This window comes from Eublepharis macularius, chromosome 10 (genome assembly GCF_028583425.1).
Source record: "Eublepharis macularius isolate TG4126 chromosome 10, MPM_Emac_v1.0, whole genome shotgun sequence".
NCBI lineage: Eukaryota > Metazoa > Chordata > Lepidosauria > Squamata > Eublepharidae > Eublepharis > Eublepharis macularius.
Window position 1 is genome coordinate 62656018 of NC_072799.1, and position 22997 is coordinate 62679014.

Genomic DNA, 22997 nt, shown 5'->3' on the forward strand with positions numbered 1-22997 from the left:
CATGGGATTTGTGGGTTTTCTATTAAAGAATTTTAATCTGAAGCAGAGAAAACTACCAATCCTTTGAACCTGGCTGTTGCTAGTTTCTTTTCCTTAAAAAAAAAAAAAGCTTTGAAAAATGCTCTGTAGAATTGGTATAGAGAGATCTCTTACAGTTGATTTTTCTGAGCATTCTTCAACTAGCCTTGAAAATGTGTTCTTTTTTCCTCTCTGAAAAAGACCGGAAAAAACGAATATTTCTGAATATTTTTCAAGGGAATCTTGCCCAACATTAACAGATGCAAATATTTTTGCAAAATGTAAGAGCCAGCCAGATTTCTAAAAACCATCCTCAAGGGAGAGAAAGAGAGATTTAAACAGTTTTGGTCACAGAGGTATTTAGTCCTTTCTGTTTTTACTTGTTTGTTTTGCATTTCACTTGCAGTTTTGTTTGTCATTCTGCTTCTTATATATAATGCTTTTTAAAAACATTGGTAGCTATTGCCTTGACGGGCTTTTATGGCTCTTATTTATAGTTATTGTTCATTTCATGGTTTGCTCTTGATAGTTTCTATATTGTTTTTCTGTCTTTGTTATAAGCTATCTGAGAAGCCTGTGTAGGCTAAGAGTGCCAGTAAGAAATCGATTAAATAATTAATTAAATGAATGAATGATGCCAATAATGATAATATTGCATCTCTCTTAATGCTTACTTGGGGGACAAAATAAATGTGAGAGGGCTTCTGCTTTTGCTGTATATGTGTCTGCTTTGTTTACATATAAAACCAGCATGGAGAAGTTTACATGTTGATAACAAAAAAAGAATATACTTATAACCTGGATAGCCCAGATAGGCCTGATTTTGGATCAGCCTTGGTTAATAATTTGATGGGAGACCTCCAACAAAGACCAGAGTTGCAGAGACAGGCAACTCTGTCTCTTGCCATGAAAACCTCACCAGGGGTTACTATAAGTCAGATACACATTTAAGGGAGTTGAAACTTTCCTACGTTTTACCACTGAAGTTATTTTTTCCCCAAAAATTAGAGTTGCCAACTTTCAGGTGGGGCCTCAAGTTCTCCCAGAATTACAAATGATCTCCGGACTACATACATCAGTTCCACTGGAGGAAATTGCAGCTTCAGAGGGCAGACTATGGAATCTGATACCCCTCCTCAAAGACTACTGTCCCCATACACCACCACCAAATATCCAGGAATTTTAAAAGCCAGAATTGTTTGCAACCCCAGTTCCAATGCTAATGTAAGCTTGGCTGAAGACTGAAGTACTGAAGTGGCAAGAGGTGGCCCATGAGTGCCTTTCATTACCCACACCAGAACCATGAATATTTAATTATTTACCATATTAAGTGCTTTATTCTCATCCTCCCAATGATCCACTGAAATATTCTGTGCATGTTGTATATGCACACATGATGCACATTTGGATATTTATTCAAGGTGGGTTACAATCTGTACTTCTGTAGAATATACAAATGCAAACCTCCATCAAAACTCTCAGATGGAAACTGGCCATGCAATTCCATTCAACGTGGACAACTTGGATCGGTATGTCCTTTTCTAGGAGAGAATTCATACTGGGAACGAATTTGGGAGAATCCACAGCATAATTCTATGCAGTTATTTGAGTCTAGTCCCTTTGACTTCAGTAGGTTTAGACAAGAATAACTCTGGACAGTTTTCTCAGAAGCAAAGTGTTATCTTTATGTTTTTGACTTAACTGGATCGATTTTTGAGTACTGCTGAAAGAGACTGAGGCCTCAGATGCTGAGTTTTGTAAGACTCCATTAAGACAAAACATGTGGCAATGTTTGTTGAGGCCAAGCACAACATGAAAATATATTCCAACTGTGCATGCTTTTGCAGTTGGCAACATAGCATACGTCTCTTCTTATATTACTAAACTCCAGCAGGCATTTTATCTTCCTCCATTCTCATTTTCATTTACAAGAAAAAAAAGTTAATTAAAAATGAAGAGGTAGCTTCTGTTCTCATCATATTTTATTGTTATCTGTTGGGCAGGGGGTTACACACATGTTTGAGAGCTGTATGTTATAAAGTTTTATAACATGCATGTAGAAAAAAAATGGGTACTATTCGGGATACGTTGGCAAGTACATTCTGCTGTAATCCATATTGTTTTGAAAGAACCATTTCCTTAATTTTACTTATTTGGAAGCTCCAATATGGAACCTCATTATGAAGTCCTGTGGCTCGACATGACTCCATAATACTTCCATTTAAGAAGCATCCATCTCTATATCCCCTTCATGTTTGAACACACAGTCTTGCATAGATGTAGGTGGTGTTATTGTGGCTGCTCACTAGAATTGCTAGCCTCTAGATGGGGCCCAGAGTTCTCCCAGAATTACAATTGATCACCAGATTACAGAAATAATTCTCTTTAAAAAATGGCAGCTGCAGAAGGTGGACTCCATAGAGATGAGCTACAGAGCTGAGTTCTCTGGAACAAAAACTCCTTCCAAACCTCCACCCTCAGCAAGCTCCATCTCTAAATTGCCAGGAATCTCCCAATCCTAATACTCACTGGGGAAGTAAAGGCATGCTAAAACATTTTATTACTTTCTGTACTTCAAAGCTAAGTTCTATTCTCCCACTAACTCTAGAATCAATTAAGAATAAGTATATCTTTGAATATTAGATGCTGGGAGGAAACAATAGGAATGCTTATTGCCATCACGCCCTTCTTATGGGCTTTTCAGAGGCATATAGATGGTCTGTGCTAGAAATACGATGCTGAATTAAGAAGACTTTCGGTCCGTCTCAGTAGAGCTGTTCTTAGGTTCTTACAATGTTACGCTTTTGCTGACAGCAAAGAAAAATGAAGTAAGCCTAGAGTTAATTGCAAATGACCATACAAATGCCTTGTAGTGCCTGCACAAACATTGATAGTTTTAATTAGACATGGTTTCAAGAACCACTTTTAAATACAATTCCTTCCTTCCATAAACACCTGGTTCATTATTTTTTCATTATGCTGTTCATGTTCTCCTATACTTAAACACTGCAATGTTGCATCTGTTTGCCTCACTTTAGTTTTGTCAGCAGGTTATTTTGCAGTGTAAACTAACAAACAACCAGTTTTAAAAGAAAAGAATGAACACTGGAAGAGCGATTCCTTTGATTTCCGTTCTCAAATCTTGTGGCTAAACAATTACAGAAATTGATAAGAATTGCATTTTGTCTATCATCAAGTACTGTAGAGCAAGATCCTAGTCCAATAGCACCTTAAAGATCAACATTGTACTGGGATCTTGCTGTTCAACTACAGTTACACAACTATGCATCTGAAACTCTCAAGTAGAGATGGGCACGATCCAAAAAAAATTGCTGATCCAGCTGATTGTGGACCAGCGCTGGTGACGATCCCAACTAAACGATCCATAGCGATCATCTCCCATTCCCGATCCATGGATCGTGGAGGCCAAAGCGGGCTGCGCTGCTATTCCCAGCTATGTGGGAAGGTGGGTGTTGGCAGCGGCCACCGGGCCCAGCGAGCACAGGGAGATGGTGACGAGCCACCTCCCCTCAGGGGGCAGGGGGTCTGGCCGCTCGCCAGCGGCACCCCCCCATGTGCCCGCCCGCCAGGCCAAAAAGGAGCATGCTGGTGAGAAAAGAATGGTGGGTGATGCTGGCGGCATCTGTGTTTGTGTTTGGCCGTCAGAGCTGCCTATCAGGGTTTGCAGGGATGAGATTGGAGTGCCCATGGCTACAGAACACCCCCTTCCCCCTCCCTCCCCTGGGTGTCTTCTCCCAACTGGTGACTGCTTTGCTGCTCCGTGGTTGGAAGGAAGCCCTGCTGATCAAGGAAAGCTGGGCTTCCATTCGGGTTTCCAGGGTGACAGAAGGAGGGGAAACACAGCTCAGGCATTGCCCTGGCTCCGTTGCCCCAGGAATAGATTACTGGCGCCTGAGTGTCTGACTTCCCGATCCAAGCACGATCCAGCCCCAATCCAGCCCCCTCCAGATCGCTGGATCATTGGCCGTGGCCGATCACGATCCACTGAGTCACGATCGCGTGATCGCCATTATCGTGGGTTTTTTTGGATCGTAATGCGGATCGTGCCCATCTCTACTCTCAAGTACTGTAAAAGTCATGTAGTAAGCTTTAAAACCTGCAGAATATCAACAATAATTCTGTTATCTAGTCAAAGTTGCCAACTACCAGGTGGGGCCTGGAGAAGTCTTGGAATTACAACTAATCTCCAGATGATAGAAATCAGTTCTACTGGGGAAAATGGCCACTTTGGAGGAATGACTTTATGGCATTAAATCTGCTGAGGTCTCTGCTCAACTTCCACCACCCCAGGCTTCACTTTCAAATCTCCAGGAATTTCCCAATCTGAGGTTGGCAACCCTGTTTCTAGTCCCTTAGAATACTGAGACTGTGGCCTTCCCAGTCTTTTCTTCTATAGTTGCATAATACCCAGTTATAAAAAGTTAGTGGCATATTAGTGTTATTACAGCCATTTAGTGTTAACATCAAGACTACACAAAGTCTTTCTACACAAGACATCTTACACAAGTGGGACCAAGTGAAAGATCTTAAACTTGTTCTCCTATTGTGGATAGATGTGCACTGCTGGGAGACAGAGTGTACTTGAATATAAGATCACACAGGAAGTAAATCACTTGAGCGTCCACGTGTAAGACGTCTTGTGTAGAGAGACTCAAAGTCAAATCAATCATCATATTAATTATTTGAAGGACTAACATGGCTACTATTCTTCTGTGGCATTCAGCCTCTGGCAAGCCTACATTCAGTATAGCAAAATGGACACATGTGAAACAATAGTAAAGTTTCAGTGTGGTCTCGTAGTTAAGAGTGTAAGTCTAGGATGTGGGAGACTCAGATTTGTATCCTTGCTTGGCCATGGAAGCTCACTGAGTGATCTTGAGTTGTCACTCTCTCTCTTTTAGCCTAATCTACCTCATAGAGTTGTTGTGAAGATAAAATGGAGGAGAGAAGAATGATGTAAGCTGCTTTGGGGAGAAAGGTGGAGTGTAAGCAAAGTAAATTAAATTTAAAAGTTTTGGAGGGGGGCTAATGGCTGTCATATTAATCACGGACTATATACACAAGGTTTAGCTCTCTGCTTCCTTGCCTAGTGTTAGGAGGAGCAACTGTCTGCAGCACAGCAGCAAGGCCACCTGACACTTCCAGCAGGTTCACATGATAAATTTTGTCTCCATACACAGACTCCCCAAGGGTCCCTGAGGACAGATTCACCCTGAGAATTCTCCCGATGGACACATTTACCATTCTTGAGCAAGCTACTCCTATTATTGTTGCAGCAGCAATAATGGAAATTGCTTGGAAGAAGCAGCGGCTTTATGGCTACAATACATGAATAAGTCCCTGGGGGTATTCATTGAACATTGCATCAAAGAAAATTGACTGCGTGAAGTGAACTTTTGACGGATACTTTTTAGACAGATCTCCTTTTTAATTTCTAAAGCAGGGCAATGCTTTTGAAACCATTTTGTACTTATAAATGCATCATCTTGAACTTAAAAAACAAGCCTGATATGTGGAATCCAGGCAGATCTAGTCACTGAATTTCTGAACCTGGCTGAATCCGTTACAATTTCCACAGAAAGGGTAGGGGCTTCCTCTTATCATAATGCTTAAAGACCAGAGCATTGGGATAAAAGACAATCACCTTTGCATATATACTCCTATAGCAGAGTACATTCACATACTAACTTTAAAAATGTGTTATTATTGTCATAGTGAAAATGAATTTTTAAAAATTATGATCGTTGGTAATACTAGCTGACTCAGATCCCAATTATCTTGATGTTAACTGGTCAGTTAACTTATATTTACAAGGTATCTTTTATCCTTAGTACAAAAGAAGCAACAGTCCATTTGAAAGGAAACAAGACACAATCTAGATATTATTTAACTATTTTATTTCAGCATTGTAACAATAAAGATTTTAAAGCAACAAAGATTGTTCCTTCAATACAACTTCTTATTACAGATTCTTCAACCCAAGAGGATTAATTGCCCCCAAATCCTCTAAAAATTCAAATAAATTCCAAAAAATAAAAATTTTACTAGTCCCTTCGCCAAAAGAACTAGCCTCCAAAACAGAAAGCACAATAAATGTTAACTTAATACTTTATTTCACTGCTACCTATTTACACCAGATTACAATAATCGCGTCAGTTTCCAAGAGCAATGTAACAGAATAAGTTGGACACTTTTCATTTATTTGGAGCAGTCAGCTGACAGATCAGCATTCCTTAGACTCAGAGCCAAGCTACAAGTGACACTTGACACAGGTTGGGCACGTGTCAGCTTCCCTCAAGTTTTGATGGGAAATGTAGGCATCCTGGTCTTGCAGCTGTAATGGAAAGCCAAGCTGTAAAACCAGGATGCCTACATTTCCCATGAAAACTTGAGGGAAGCTGACAAGTGTCCAACCTGTGTTAGGCGTCACTTGAAGCTTGGCTCTCATTTAGAAGAGGAGGTAGAGAACAAGATGTAAAAGAGCAGAGACAGAGTGAGGAAGAAGACACAAACCTTCTTTCCTGACCCTTTGGAGACCTGCTCCTTCTTTTACACTTATTTATGTCAGATGAGTTATGTTACCTTATTTTGGCTTTCCCTAATATCCCAAAATATTCTGATTTCAATCCTTAAGTGAATTGTGGATCAATTTTAACAAGAGTCTTTTACAAATCGTGAACTGCTGTTCAAATGGACCGTGCCACATACAAAAACAGTTTCCAGGAAGAGCTACATCTTCATACACACAACTCTCCCCAAAATATCTTTTTAAAATCCTTTGATTATTAAAAGATTTAACAAATGTTTAGGAGGCTGATTTGCTGTAGACCAGAGGAAGTGTGCCCAAACTAATAATAATAATAACAACATTCGATTTATATACCAACTTTCAGGCCCACTCAAAGCAGATTACAAATTATGTTATTATTATCTCCAGACCAAGCACCCTGTGAGGTGGGTGGGGCTGAGAGAGCTCTGGAAGAGCTGTGACTGACCCAAGGTTACCCAGCTGGCTTCAAGCGGAGGAGTGGGGAATCAAACCCCACTCTCCAGATTAGAATCCTGCTGCTCTTAACCACTACACCAATCTGGCTCTTAAAATGGCTCTAACCAAACTGGCTCTAACCTTGACTACATCAGATACTTGACTTCAGATTACTTTAATCATCAAGCCTTCAAATACAATATCAACACTAATAGTAAAAAGTCCAGTAGCACCTTTAAGACTAGCCAACTTTATTGAGGCATAAGCTTTCAAGAACCACAGCTCTCTTGGTCAGGTGCATCTGAGAAAGAGAGCTGTGGTTCTCAAAAGGTTATGCCTCAATAAAGTTGGTTACTCTTAAAAGTGCTACTGGAATTTTTACTATGTTGCAACTACAGACTAACATGGCTAACTCCTCTGACTCTAATATCAATGCTAGTGAGAATTTCTTCTATTAAACATATTTATTACTTCAAAATGCTTTTAAAATGTTCAGTTTAAAATGTAAAATGAGACAAAAGTAAAATGTTACCAGCAGAGTTTGCAACTGTTCCAGCTGATATCTAACTTTCTGACTGCCTGAACACCTGTGCTCTGTGCCCTGGCCTTAAACAAACATTCTCTCATTCTAGCATCTTTGCTCAGGTCTTCATGACAGGTCACTGGCAGTCAGATACAGAGGCAAAATTCTCAAGTGAGGCCTTTAGAAAAGGGCCCGAAGTCCCATACATTAAATGTGATAATGAAAGGCCTGCAATGAATTCATACATACAATTTCCGTAGTCTAACAGTAGTACTTTGTGGTCTTGTTTAGAATTCATGGAAGTCAGAAGGAGGGGAACTGACAAGGAAGATTCCCGCCTTCCCCTAACCAATTCTAGTGCTAGGGCATTACTAATCATGTCAGATCTCTAGGGACCACATTTCCCAGAATGCATCCTACTATATGGAAGGCTAACCATGTTCCAGACAACTCACTTCCCACCCTGGTGTGCCTCCAAAGGGTGCTGCTGTGGAGGGAAGCCCAGAAGAGGCAGCCTGTCCCTCCAAGAACACGCCACAGCAGGAACCCCAGGCTGGGATCAGGCACAGAGCAGGCAGCAATGCCCGCCCCTGCCTTCATGCAGCTGGGTTCAGGAGCAGAGCAGGTGCAATGCCCACACACCCCCTTCACCAGGCTAGGAACAAGAGTGGAGTGGGTGGCAATGCCCATACCCCACCATCACCCAGCTGGGATCAGGAGCAGGTGGCAATGCCCACTACCCATCTGGAATCAGGAGCAGAGCAGGTAGCAATGCCCGCCCCCACTTTCACCCAGCTGGGATCAGGCATGGATTAGATGGCAATGCCTGCCCCCACCTTCACCCAGCTGGGATCAGACATGGAGCAAGTGGCAATGCCAGCCCCCCTTTACCCAACTGGGATGAGGAGCAGAGCAGGTGGCAATGTCAGCCTGTCGCCTTCATCCAGCTGGGATCAGACACGGAGCAGGTGGCAATGCCTGCCTCCTGCCTTCACTCAGCTGTGATCAGGAGTGGAGCAGACGGCAATGCCTGCCACCCTTCACCCAGCTGGGATCATTCACAGAGGAGGAGGCAATGCCCACTTGACCACCCTCCCCTTTCTAGAGCCCATTGTATTTTTTCCTACAGCAGGCTTTGTTACTAGTCAAGGCATAAGGTTCTTGGGGTTGCACTGTAGGCCTCTAATTTACAACACGGGTAATAATACTGAAATACTGAAAAATGTTGAACACTCTAAACAGGACTACATAACAATGAAAAATAGAATAATAGAATCATAGTGTTGGAACCCCCCACCCAATACAGGAACAGCCTAAAGCATCCCCAACAAGTATTTGTCCAGCTGCGACTTGAAGACTGCCAATGAGGGGGAACCCACCATATCCCTATGCAGTCGATTCCACAGCTGAACAAACCTTAATGTGAAAAAGTTTTTCCTAATGTCGAGCCAATACCTTCCCTCCTGCAATTTAAACACATTGTTTCGAGTCCTATCCTCTGTTGCCAACAGGAACAGCTCCCTTCCTCCCTCTAAGTGACAGCCTTTTAAATGCTTAAAGAGAGCCATCATGGCTCCTCTCAGCCTCCTCGTCTCCAAACGGAACACTCCAAAGTTCCTCAGTCTTTCTTCGTAGGGCTTGGTTTCCAGGCCCCTGATCATCCTGCTTGCTCTCCTCTGGACTTGTTCCAATTTGTCCACGTCTTTTTTGAAATGAGGACTCCAGAACTGCACACAATACTCCAGGTTGCATTTCGTTCCCTCCATTTCTGGAACATCTCCTTTTTCTTCCTTAGCTCATCACAGAGTGCTCTGTTCATCTCCATTGGCTACTTAGATCTTCTACTGCATTTCCATCTTGCCGGAATGGTGATAGCATGAACCTGCAAGAGCTCTTCTTTTAGGAGAGCCCACTCTTCACTTGCTCCTTTCTCTCCCAACATTCTTGTCCATGAAGCAACTATCATCACCTAGACACTGTTCACTCTTCTCTTCTAGTACTTCTTGATAATCAATCCCTTTCTTCACATACAGTGCCACTTCACCTCCTCGCTTACACTTCTGGTTCTTGAATAATTCATACCCATCCTCTTCTGCATTCCAGTCATGGAAATCATCCCACCAAGCCTCTGTAATGCCTATCAAGCCATATCTTTCTGTCTGCATTAGTAGATTAAGTTCCTCCTTCTTATTTCCCAAGCTTTGGCCATTGATATATGGGCATTGGAAACCTTGCAACATTCCCCCTCTTTGACCTGGATTTCCTTGGTTGATCTTTATTTGATCTCATTTCCCCCTGAAATTCCTGTGCCAGTTATCTCCATTACCCTGCAATATCCATTTAAAGCTCTCCTGATGAATCTTCCCAGGTCCCTTTCAAACACATTCTTTCCTGTCCTTGCCAGGTAAAATCTATCGTGTACAAGCAGGCAATTTTGAAGAAAATGTATGTCACAGTCTCAGAATCCAAATTGCTTCTGCTGGCACCATGAATGCAACCAGTGGTTCACCTCTATAATCTTCTGTTCCCGTTGTACTCCTCTTCTTCTGGCAGACAGGATCAAAGAGAATATCACCTGTGCCTCTATTCCTTTCAGTCACCTCCTGAGGACTTCATAGTCAGCCTTAATGTTTTTAATGATGTTTGCAGCCATGGCTTTTGTTCGCACATGGACCAACACAAACAGTTATGGTCTTTTGGTTTGATTAACTTGGCCATGCGGTCTGTGATATCCTTAATCTTCACTCCTGGTAAGCAACATACCTCTCGATGAAAAATATAAAGGTGTTCAAAGTTAAGTGATGGGAGACACGTCCGCTTAATGTCAGAGAATAAAATCATGTAGGGCTACTTTGCAAGTGGGTCCTTTAAAGTAGAGTACATTTAGAAGTGGGTTCTATTTCAAAAAGTTTGAGAATCACTGAATTACACCAAATTAGAATTCTACTGTTTCTGCAATAAATGTAGGGATGCAGCCCTTTAAAATTAATAAAAACATTAAATGTAACCTTCAGAGAATTGTTCTTCCCTGACTTAATCCCACAGCAATAACAGATAAACATTCAAAACAGCCCTTTTAAAAATGGAATAGATAGTCTAGATAAAGGGATTTACAATGCAAAGAAGAGACCACTAATAAGGGGGGGGGCATTTCCCTACAAATGCATACTGTTTGTACCGCCCAGCAGATAGCTGGAATCTTAGAGGGAAGCGGCTCATTAAATAATAACCATCAAGTATGAGACTGAGCCACAACAGTAAAATGAGAGGATGAATAGGAGTCGAAGGAGAAGTGTGCAGAACAGGGAATAAGAGATCATGAAAAATTTAAAGCCTGGTAAAGCTCACAAATGAGTGCAATAAAAGCCTCTTTATTATTGTTTTCCATTTTCAAAATAAAACCAAGACAGATACTCATAGAATAATCATATTTTTATTCCTTAGCTTCAATCTATTAAAGATGATTTTCTGGTTCAATTTATAACAATCAATAGCAAGGAAAAGTCAATGCTGATTTATAACCATCAGTGTCATACCAAAATATTTTCTGTATATATATGTGTGTGTGCATTTGAGTATTTATGTATACACACATACATATCTATACCTACATCTAGATATAGCTCTAGATATAGACATAGATGAGAGAATGTCAGAAAACCATTAAGCAATCTAGCCATATTCTAGACAGACAAAGTTAAAACTAATCACATTTTTTATTGCACTACATCGTGATCTGGTATATTAGAGATTACTCTAATTTCAGAGTAGGATCTGGGAGGCCCAGGTTTAAATCACTTCTCTGCTGTGGAAGCTTACTGGATATGCTTACTGGAGGTGGTTGGGTGGCAGTTGCTGGTGAAATCTGCTGCCATGTGTCGTTTAAAATCTGCTGCTGTATTGCTTGTTGTGTGCGTTCTTTTTAAAAATATTTAAGATGTTTTATTGGTTTTAAAGGTATTTGTATTTTATATTATTGTATTAATTGGAATCCGCCCTGAGCCCGCTGATGCGGGGAGGGTGGAATGAAAATTAAATAAATGAATGAATGAATGAATGAATGAATGAATGAATTTGATCCAGTCTCACATTCTCAGCCTAAATTACCTCTCAGAGTCATTGTGAGGATAATATGGAGACAAGGATAATGATGTAAGGTGCTTTGGGTCCCCATTGTGGAGAAAGGTGAGGTATAAATGCAGTAAATTGTGTGTTGATTGTTGTGGGGTAATAATAACACTTTGTAAACTGCTCTGAGTGGGCATTAAGTTGTCCTTAAGGGCGGTATATAAATCAAATGTTGTTGTTGTTGTTGTTGTTGTTATTATTATTATATATAAAAATGAAGATGGGGGCAGATAAAAGGTAAGCTATTTAATGGGTTTAAAGGAGAGAAAAGACTCAGGGAAAGGTGAGCATATGGAGGCTGCCAGGAGGAGGGAAAGAGGAAATAGTGTGGGGAAGGGGATACAGGGGAAATTGAAGTACTCCCCACGAATGCAAACAAAGGTGGGGCAGATAAAGATGAGTAGAATTAGTGAAGGAAACAGGAAAAGGAAAGAGGCTCTGGGGACAGCCAGAGAAGGGAAGATTATCAGGGAGGGGAAAATGAGATACCCCCAGCAAGTCCTTGTGGGTCCCCCACTTGTTTAGGACTAAGAGGCAAAACAATCTTACTCTGCCTGTTTGGCAATTTGCTCAGCTTCAGGGAGAAAACTGAGGTAAAACAGGCATTGAGTGAGGGTGTGGTTGCAACAAGGGCCAGGAAGTAAGCTGCAAGGAAAGTTGTGGCTTCTTTAAATAAACATGGAAGTGGTTTTCCATTGGCTGAGTGGCTGGACACCACTCTTTTTAAAAGCTAGAGGCAAATCGGTTCTTACCCACATATTTTAGCCTATGTGGTAGGGGTGTGCAGAATGAAACTCCTGAGCCGATGATATACACCAAAATTGCTATTTTGAATCATTACCTTGATTACTTGGAATGGAAACAAACATCCAAGATGCTTGTAATAATGATGAACCTGCTCCAAAACAATCGCCCTTTTTTCAAGTTTTAATGCTTACCAGCCATGCAAATTAGCACGTTTTTCTTTGTATTGATTTCTGTATTGATTTCTCCCAATCAGACCTTTGCAAGGGAGTAGAACAGAGAACTGCCAGCCAATCTACTGATTTCCTGAAAACAGCATATCTCCCTTCCAATCAGACCCATTTGTAGGAGGAGCAAAGAACACTCAAAGCCAATTCAAGCTGCAGAGAGCTACCATTCCCCTTCCCCTTTTCCCTTTCCTTTTCTCTTCACCCTTTCTTGTAGGCTGGAGACAGATTAGTTTCTTGTAAAAGTAGAAAAGCCTTTTCTTGCTTGCAAGCCATAGAATTCAAAGACTTTGCCCAATTTGCTTGAAACTGGGCGGGGGGGGCACTCTGTTGTGATGTGGTGATATTCGGTTGAAAAACAACTCCAGCCCCCCCAAAAGTCCCCCGCAGGAAATAATGGAAAAACTACCAATCTCATTCCTTTGTTAAACCAACCACAAGGATTCATGGCAAACAGATAGTTTTCACCAGAAAAGTAAATGTTTTTTATTGTCAATATGTCCCTGTAAGAGCAGGAAAATGACATGAATGCAAGGTTGGGTTATGCCTAGAGGTGTGTGCTGAGGGAATTTCCATTAGTTTTGAATGCCGTATCATATCTAATCCATTTGGGGCTTTTGTTATCATGAGTTTTGCCTCATTGGGCGTGCATGCAAGACTGGTGTCAGCTCTCAGCTGTGCATGTACACAAACACACACTGTTTTTTTTTCAAGGGAGTTGGGGAAACAAGGCTTAGGGCACCTGTTTTTGTTCTTAATGGCAACAAAAATGCAAAGAACACAGTCCTCCCTCCTAATCATCAACCCACTGAGTTTCAGCACACACATAACAGGGTTCAGTGTTTACAGACCCAAAAGAATGCTTGAGGAAAAGTGTCAAGGAGATGTGAATGAACACACTGATCTTTTCAGAGGGAGGCTGAAGAAAAAGGGCTTTATTAGCACTTAACCAAAAGTTCATTACCAACCATTAGCTCCTAGTCCTAAAACCTATTAATGCAACGAGTTTCTTCTCAAGCACAAAACACACACAACAACAACAGACTCCCAAGAATACAAGTGTTGGCAGGTACACACAATGGTGGTAAACTGGTTGGCAAAGTGGTGGCAGGCCAGAGCCCAAGCAAGAGAGTGCTCCATTGCTAACCAGCACAGTGCAGTGATTTTTTTAAAAAAAATCCTGCTTTATGATAGTGTTGCTGTTACCTGTTGAAGCCATGTTTCCCTGTGCTTTGTAGTTGTCTTTCCACAATGAGGGGCAAATCTTTCCTTTCAACACTCAGGAGGAGCCACCCACCAGAGTCGATGCAGGTGGATCTGACCGAGTTCCATTCTCAGCTCTCATCTTTGAACTCTGGAACCAAAAAGCCCCGAAATAATATTTTGTATGCTCTTTGCAGGGTTCAAAATTAAGAGCAAAGTGTTCAAAATAAAGACCTTCATTGCAGCATCAGATTTCATATCACAATGGAGAGACCTGCTAGAACTGATTGGCACTTCTTTTGGTGCCCTCTGCCTCTCAGCACCTGTTGTCCTTCAAACGTTACTGAGTTTTTGACCAGAGTGGACCATTGTAAGGATGCCAAGCAACTCTCAAGCAACTTCACTGCAGGAGTAAAGGTTCTTTATTGATAAGCTGCCAGTATCATGCACTTTGGTGTAGTGGTTAAGAGTGCAGGACTCTAATCTGGAGAACCGGGTTTGATTCCCCACTCCTCCACTTGAAGCCAGCTGGGTAACCTTGGGCTAGTCACAGTTCTCTGGAGCTCTCTCAGCCCCACCTACCTCTCAGGGTGTTTTGTTGTGGGGATAATAGTAACATACTTTGTAAACCGCTCTGAGTGGGTGTTAAGTCATCCTGAAGGGCGGTATATAAATCGATGATGATGATGATGATGATGATGATGATGATGATGATGATGATGATGATGATGATGATGATGATGCCATCTTTGCCAGGAATAATGGTTACATGAAAATATCAAGCAGTTATAGGTTCCAAAGCATGGCTAATTTCCAAGCCCCAATCTAATGTCATCTAGCAGGCATTGAGAACACAGTTAGGCAGGAAAAGAGCAGGAAGGATGGATGGGGGTTCTCAGGGTCATGCCAGAGCCTCGCCCAGGCTAAAGCGAGAGGTTCAAAGAGTAAAGAGATAACACCGAGAGTAAACACTCCCCTTGCATCCCATTGTGGGTCCTAGAAGCAAGCTTTTGACAGTTCAAGCAATTGAGTCATAACATGAAGCACAGGAATCATTAAACCACAATCACAGTCACAGGCAGGACTGAACATGACAGGTGGCACTAGACACCTGACATCCTGCCCCTTCAAAACTTAACTCCCCCCCTGGCTTCTCTGGACATTTTTTTATGGAAGGCTTGAACCAATCTGCCAGCCCAAACATCAGTAGACTTAACCCATTAAGCTTGGCATTTTGAAAAATGTTTCCATTGAATCAGGTAGTACAAAACCCTCCTCTTCCTCTTAGAATCCAAGATAAGTTCAACCTCCTGATGAGGTTGTCCATCGATCATAATTGGAGGAGGGGTTGCCGACTCTAGATGCCACTTATCATTAAGAAGATGCTTTACTTTAAAAGGCCCGAGGTACCTCCAACCCAGCTTTTCACTTGGCTGCTCCACCTTCAAATTTTTCGTGGAGACATAGACAGCATCTCCTGGTTTTAAGTCCCGAATGGGGGACCGTTTCTTGTCTGCCTGATTTTTATAATCCAGTTTGGCTTTCTTCAGCGTTTGTTTCACCATCTCACACTGAGTTACAATTTTAGTCCACCTTCATATCATCCCTCTCCACATTATTTTTTTTTAATAAATTTTTTATTGGAATTAGAATCATTTGATTTCACATTACAATCAATTCCCGTTTCCCAATTTCTAACCCCTCCCCTTCCCCCCTTTTTTGTAGACTTCCAACAGTTTTCCAACCCTTTATCCCTTTTCCCTTACTCATTTTAAATTCATCTATCTAACAAACATATACTTTCCCTTTAATCTAAGCAATAATTCTTTAACTATTTTTAACACTCTGTACCCTATCTTTAAGTCTCTTCTTCCGTATTAGACAAACAATTTGTCCCTTTTTCCATAATTTCATAATTTCCTGGTTTCAAATGTTTCTATTAGGGATGTGCGTTTCGGCATTCAGAATGCCGAAAGAATGCCGAAACAAAAGTGTTTCGGCATTCTTCAGGAATCCCGAAACGTTTCGGGGAATGCCGAAACGTTTCGGGATAGCCGAAAGAAAAAGCCGAAACGTTTCGGGATTCTTTCGGCATTCTTTCGGCATTAGAGAATCGCCATTTTGTTTTTGCTAGCCGTTTGCCTTAGCAAGCGGCTAGCAAAATCCTGCTGGAAGCAAAGGCTTCCTGCAGGCTCTTAGAAGAGGGGAGGGGGGGAGAAGGAGTGAATCACTCACTCCTTCTGTCACCCCCCACCCCTCTTGCAAAGGAGGATAGGGAATCCTGCTTTGCCTTGCAAATGCAAGGTGCAACATTGCATTGCACTTTGCATTTGCAAAGCAGCAGAGATTCCCGCCAAAACTAACAGGTAGGGGAGGGGGAGCAGGAGGAGGGTGGCTCTTGGAGTGTGGGTGGGGAAAGGCAGGGGAGGGGGGACTTTAGGAGTCACCAATCCCACTGCTGCATTCTCATGCCAGCCAATAGATTTAAATCTTTGGCTGAGGCTGCAGCAGGGGATTTAAATTTGGAGCAAGACTGTCTGGAACACTTCTGTTGCTGCTGCTGCTGAGCTGTGACCGAGAGAGGAGAAGAAGAGAGACTGCACCTGGAGCCTGGAGGACATCTGCCTGGAGGATCAACTGTGCTGCTGGACATCCTGAGAGGACACCTGGTAGGCCTTTTTAAAATTTTTGTAAATTTTTTTGATGCTGGGCAATGTGCTGCTGTGGCCTGCCTCTGCAAAAAGGTGTTGCAGTTTATTCTTGGCATGGCCTGGGGGACAGGTTGGGCAGACAATGTTTGATGGTGGGGTGGGGGTGTCAGCATTGGTTGTTGTGCTTGCCTTCTTTAAGCTTGATCTACTGTTTTAAGATTAAAACAAGAGTGTGCCAGCTTTGGGCCTACACAGGCCAGAAGCCTTTCTTCTGGCTGGCTCTCACAGTTGTGCTTCACAATCTGGAATGGTGTGGCTTGTTTTTCTGTGTCTGGTCCCCTGCTTGCAAGGATTCCCAACAGGCTCCGTCCTGATCAACTGTGCCAGCCTGTGGGCCACACACAGGTATGCTGCTTTGGCCAAGGTAACCCTTTTTGGTTGCTGGCCTGGCACTCACAGTTGTGCTCCACAATCTGGAATGGTGTGGCTTGTTTTTCTGTGTCTGGTCCCCTGCTTGCAAGGATTCCCAACAGGCTCCGTCCTGATCAACTTTGCCAGCCTGTGGGCCACACACAAGTATAGCCTGGGGGACAGGTTGGGCAGACAATGTTTGATGGTGGGGGGGGGGGGGGTTCAGCATTGGTTGTTGTGCTTGCCTTCTTTAAGCTTGATCCACTGTTTTAAGATTAAAACAAGAGTGTGCCAGCTTTGGGCCTACACAGGCCAGAAGCCTTTCTTCTGGCTGGCTCTCACAGTTGTGCTTCACAATCTGGAATGGTGTGGCTTGTTTTTCTGTGTCTGGTCCCCTGCTTGCAAGGATTCCCAACAGGCTCCGTCCTGATCAACTGTGCCAGCCTGTGGGCCACACACAGGTATGCTGCTTTGGCCAAGGTAACCCTTTTTGGTTGCTGGCCTGGCACTCACAGTTGTGCTTCACAATCTGGAATGGTGTGGCTTGTTTTTCTGTGTCTGGTCCCCTGCTTGCAAGGATTCCCAACAGGCTCCGTCCTGATCAACTGTGCCAGCCTGTGGGTCACACACAGGTATGGCCTGGGGGACAGGTTGGGCAGACAATGTTTGATGGTGGGGGGGGGGTTCAGCATTGGTTGTTGTGCTTGCCTTCTTTAAGCTTGATCCACTGTTTTAAGATTAAAACAAGAGTGTGCCAGCTTTGGGCCTACACAGGCCAGAAGCCTTTCTTCTGGCTGGCTCTCACAGTTGTGCTTCACAATCTGGAATGGTGTGGCTTGTTTTTCTGTGTCTGGTCCCCTGCTTGCAAGGATTCCCAACAGGCTCCGTCCTGATCAACTGTGCCAGCCTGTGGGCCACACACAGGTATGCTGCTTTGGCCAAGGTAACCCTTTTTGGTTGCTGGCCTGGCATTCACAGTTGTGCTCCACAATCTGGAATGGTGTGGCTTGTTTTTCTGTGTCTGGTCCCCTGCTTGCAAGGATTCCCAACAGGCTCCGTCCTGATCAACTGTGCCAGCCTGTGGGCCACACACAGGTATGCTGCTTTGGCCAAGGTAACCCTTTTTGGTTGCTGGCCTGGCATTCACAGTTGTGCTCCACAATCTGGAATGGTGTGGCTTGTTTTTCTGTGTCTGGTCCCCTGCTTGCAAGGATTCCCAACAGGCTCCGTCCTGATCAACTGTGCCAGCCTTCGGCCCACACACAGGCCTGCTGCTCCGGCTTTGGTAACCCTTCCCGTTTGCTGGCCTGGCACTCACTGTTTTGCTTCACATTCAGGTTGTTTATCGTTGGTGGACCTCTTCTGGACTGGACTGCACTTGGTGGACATCGGCCTGCAGATCTCTGCGTGGAGGATCAACATTGCTGGACATCTGCAGTGGTGGACTGGTAGGGTTGTTGTAAAATTTGGTTTTTGAGCTTATGTCTGCTGCTGTGCCTACCTGCGAGCATATGCTTTGGCTCTGTCTTTATGGCTTGGGCTGGGGGGGGCATTTTCTGGTTGGGCAAGAGGATATTGTTTGGGGGTTAGGGGGGCCAGCATTGATCGCAGTGCCTGCTTTCTTTCATGTTTCATTTTTCAAGTTTGAGTGTGGGGTGGGCATGAACTACTGTTTCACAGGACTAAAAAATGAGTGTGCCAGCTTTTGGCCTGCACAGGCCAGAAGCTCTGCTGGGTGGATGTGTTTTGTTTTGCTGCTGGTTGGCCCTAGCCTTTCAGGGGGGGGGGCTGACTTGGCTTGTGCAACAGGGCCTTGAATTTTGGGGGTTGCGTGTGCGGCGTGTGGTGTTGACTCTGCTAACATTTCCAATTTTCTTGACAGCATCGTGGAGGAGAGGAGGACCAGCTGCAAGACCGCCTGAACATCGCTGGACTGCAGGACTGGTGTTAGTGTGAGCGAGTCCGGGTTCACATTTGGGTGGCCTTGGGGGTGGGTTCTTGCTAGCTTGGGAGGGGGGAGGCTCATCTTCAAAACACCACATCCACACCCCACACCGACATACCACAGATACATTGGTCCCGCTAAATAGTGTCTCTTAGGTAGGTAGGCCAGTTGGTAGGTGATCAGTGGATAATTGCCCTCAACATAATTATTAGGGAAACCGAGCCTAGTTTTTTTTAAAAAACTAAATAGGGACTCAGCAGGGAAAGCATTAGTGAGTGAGTGTTAGGTTTGAATTCTATATATATATATATATATATAAAAAATTTGTAATAGCTGTCAATAGGCTTCCCATTAGTGCCCCCATAACTAGGGTTCCACTGCCCATCTCTGGCACCCGTGGTGGTGCCAGGCCGGCCCGGGCATACTAGTGTGTGAGTGTTTAAGGCTTTGTCACCTGTTATTGGGGTTTAGGGCCAGCTCAATTCCAGAGGAATTCAGCTGATTGGCAGGCTCAGGTTCCCTGACATAAATAGGGTTGCTTAAAAAGGCACTTGATTGTTCATCTCCAAGTCACAGAGCCACTAGAAGCACAGATTTAGAGCAGGTTAGTTAGGTCTTGAAAACAAAGTTGACCTTTGTTTTCTAAATCTTTTCTGATTAGTTAGGGTTGAATTTGGGAGGGGAAAGTATGTCAGAGAGGAAAGCAGAGAGGGGCCCCGGGGGAAAGGCTAGGGAGAAATCTAGAGGGGAGGAGGGGAGGGGGAGGGGGACTGCTGCGGCAGCCCCCCCCATCTGAGCGGAGGAGGCCCTCCCCTGCGCTGCTGCCGTTCACCAGCCTGGCTTCTGGTGACAGGAAGAGGGTTCGCAAGACTCTCTTTCCTGAGGCAGCTGCTGGAGGGCCACCCCTAACCCGGGTGTGTGAGGCAGGGGCTGGCACTGGGCGGGGGCCTGCTGCTGAGGCTCCTCCTCCTCCAGTGGTTGCGAGCCAGCTGCTGGAGGAGGGGCAGCATGTGGTGTCTCCTGGGATGGGCGCGGAGCACATGACTTTCCCTGCGCTCCCGCTCACCCCAGGAACCCGGAGGATGTTGGAGGAACTGCCCGTGAGACCCCCCCTGGGGCGGTCCACCCCAGTTTCCTCTGAGGCCAGCAGCAGGCCTCTCGCGGCTGTGCAGGAGGAGAGGATGCGGGAGGAAGAGGCAGAGACTGTGGTGGAAGAGCCCACATCTCTGCCCCTTCAGCCTCGTCCATCCCCACCTGCCCGGCCGAGAGTGGGACACGGTGTGTCCGGCCAGAGCACCTCACAGGAGGTGCCTCAGGGTGATCCGGAAAGCGCTTCTCCTGGGAAGCGTGGGTTGCCCTTTTCCTCCGAAATCTGGAAGCACTTCCAGGCAGCGGAGGATCCCCGAGCAGCCCTGTGCCTGCATTGTAGGCAGCGCGTCAGCCGTGGCAAAGATGTGTGGCATCTCTCCACGTCTGGGATGAGGTACCATATGAAGAGGCACCACCAGGCGGTGCTTCTTCGGGAGGAGGGTTCGAGTGGCGCCGCACGGCCGCCAGCTAGCCAGAAGGAGGCAGGCTCCTCTGGTGCTCTCCCCCTAAGGGTACCTGCAGGAAAGGGACGCCAAGCCTCTCTCCCGGAGATGCTTGGTATGCAGGGCGCTAGTGTGCCCAGAGAGGGGATCCGGAGGGCGAGCAGGCGCATCACGCGCCACATCGTCAACATGATAGCAGTGGATGGGCAACCGTATTCCATAGTTGAAGACTTCGGCTTCTCAGGGCTGCTCCAAGATTGCTTTCCCTGGTACGCCGTCCCTGCTCGCACGTCGTTGAGCAGATCGGTGGTGCCCTCGTTTTACAGGGCTGCCAGGGATCATGTGAAGGCACAGCTGTCCCGGGTTGCCGGGAGAACTGTGCACTTCACATCGGACATCTGGACCTGCCCAAGTGTGCAGCAAGCGTACCTCTCGCTTACTGCTCACTGGTGGGAACCCGAGTCGGTTCTGGGTGGGGGCCGGGGGGAGGTGCCTAGCACAGCTAGACAGGGAAGGATGCGAGACCGCCAGGCCGGCTACTGCAAGGCCTTGCTTCACGCCGAGGTGCTCGACGTGTCCCACACGGCGGAGAACATCGCTGCCACCTTAAGGAGACAGTTGGACGAGTGGATAGGCCAGGGACCCGCCACCGTGGGATGCATGGTGACGGACGGTGGCAAGAACATGAGGGCAGCGGCGCATCTAGTGAGCCGAGAGAGCGTCTACTGTGCCGCTCACAAGCTTCACCTAGTGGTGAGAGATGCGCTGGGGTTGGGCTCCTCGAAGGAACCCGTGGATACCCGGACCCGTGAACTCCAGTTACTTGTCCAGAAATGTCGGAGGCTCACGGGTCACTTCTCGCACAGCGTGAAGGCCACGCACGAACTGCGCCAGACACAGGTCAGGACAGGTGTGCCAGAGCACGCTCTGATCACTGACGTCAGCACTCGCTGGAACTCCACCTGCGCCATGCTTGAGCGCTTGGTGGAGCAGAAGGCCGCACTCCACGCGTGGCTCTCCGAGAACCGCGGTGCGAGTCAGGTGGGTGAGTTCAGCCGGGAGGATTGGCTCACCATCACCCAGACAGTGGAGGTCCTGAAGCCCTTCAAGGACTTCACTGTGGCGGTCTCGTCAGACACGGCGACCCTCGGTCTGGTCATTCCCCTGGTGCACACGCTCCAGAGGAATCTGGCCACCCTTGCAGACCGGGTCGCGCCCCGTGCTGACCTTGTTCCAGCGGTGCGCGCATTAGTGAGAAGGCTGCAGCAGGGCATAGCTGCCAGGCTAACTCCTCTCACTAAGGAAGAGTCATACATGTTGGCGACCATGTGTGACCCGCGCATAAAGGGCACTTTCGCCGAGCGGGACGGGAACCTCACCCAAGCCAGAGACGGCCTCTGCTCTTGGGTGAGGCGCAGGCAGGCCAAGAGGGGACGCCTGTCGACAGGGGGGACGCAAGAGGGGCCCTGCCGTGCGGGTCCCTCTGACGCCCCCTCTGCGCAGGCCCCCCCCGAGGCCACCACCGGAGTGCCGATGGAGATGGAGATGCTCCGGTGGGCCCTCGTCCCCTCTGGGGTCGTGAGGACCGTGAGAGAGGATCCGGCGGAGGCGATGGTCAGGGACTACCTCGCGGAGCCCTGCGAGTCGCTCTCCACCGATCCGCTCAGCTACTGGGCCAGGAAGGAGTCGGTCTGGCCGGACCTCTCCCTCGAGGCGCAGCGGCTGCTCTCATGCCCTCCGACGAGCGTGGAGAGCGAGCGCGTCTTTTCACATGCGGGCGACATTGTCGGCCCACATCGCACTCGCCTTCTCCCATGGAGAGTCGAGCAGTTGACCTTCCTGAAGGTCAACTCTCGCCTCTTCGATTTCTCAGGACTGGACTTCCAGAGTGACTGAGGTGAGCCCAACTTGTGGCCTGCATCCTCTATGAGTCCAATCCTTTGGAATCGCGCTCTCCCCTGTATAAAACCCTGTATATACAGTTAAAACCGGCCAGTAGAGGGAGGGTGGTTAGGAACCAGTGGCAAAGGGAAAACACCCAGCAATTTGAAAGCCCCCCCCCCCAGGGTATTCAAAACATCTCCCATCACTGAGACATACCCTGTGGGACCAAATTTATTATGAAAAATAATGCCCCAGAAACATGGATTGCTACTGGAGAGAGAAACAGGTTAGATAGGGATTGCTTAGGTGTTTTTATCAGATGAAATCCTTGTAAAAAAAAATTGAAGAAGAATTGTTGTACTGTTTTTTGAAAGTTGATGTTCTGTTCATGTAAAAAAAAGAAAAAAAACCCCAAAAAATGTTGTGATTATGTTTTTTAAAAGTTGATTGAATGTTCATGTAAAAAAAAGAAAAAAACCCCAAAAAATGTTGTGATTATGTTTTTTAAAAGTTGATTGAATGTTCATGTAAAAAAAAGAAAAAAACCCCAAAAAAATGTTGTGATTATGTTTTTTAAAAGTTGATTGAATGTTCATGTTTAAAAAAAGGAAAAAAAACCCCAAAAAATGTTGTGATTATGTTTTTTAAAAGTTGATTGAATGTTCATGTTTAAAAAAAAAAAAAAAACCCCAAAAAATGTTGTGATTATGTTTTTTAAAAGTTGA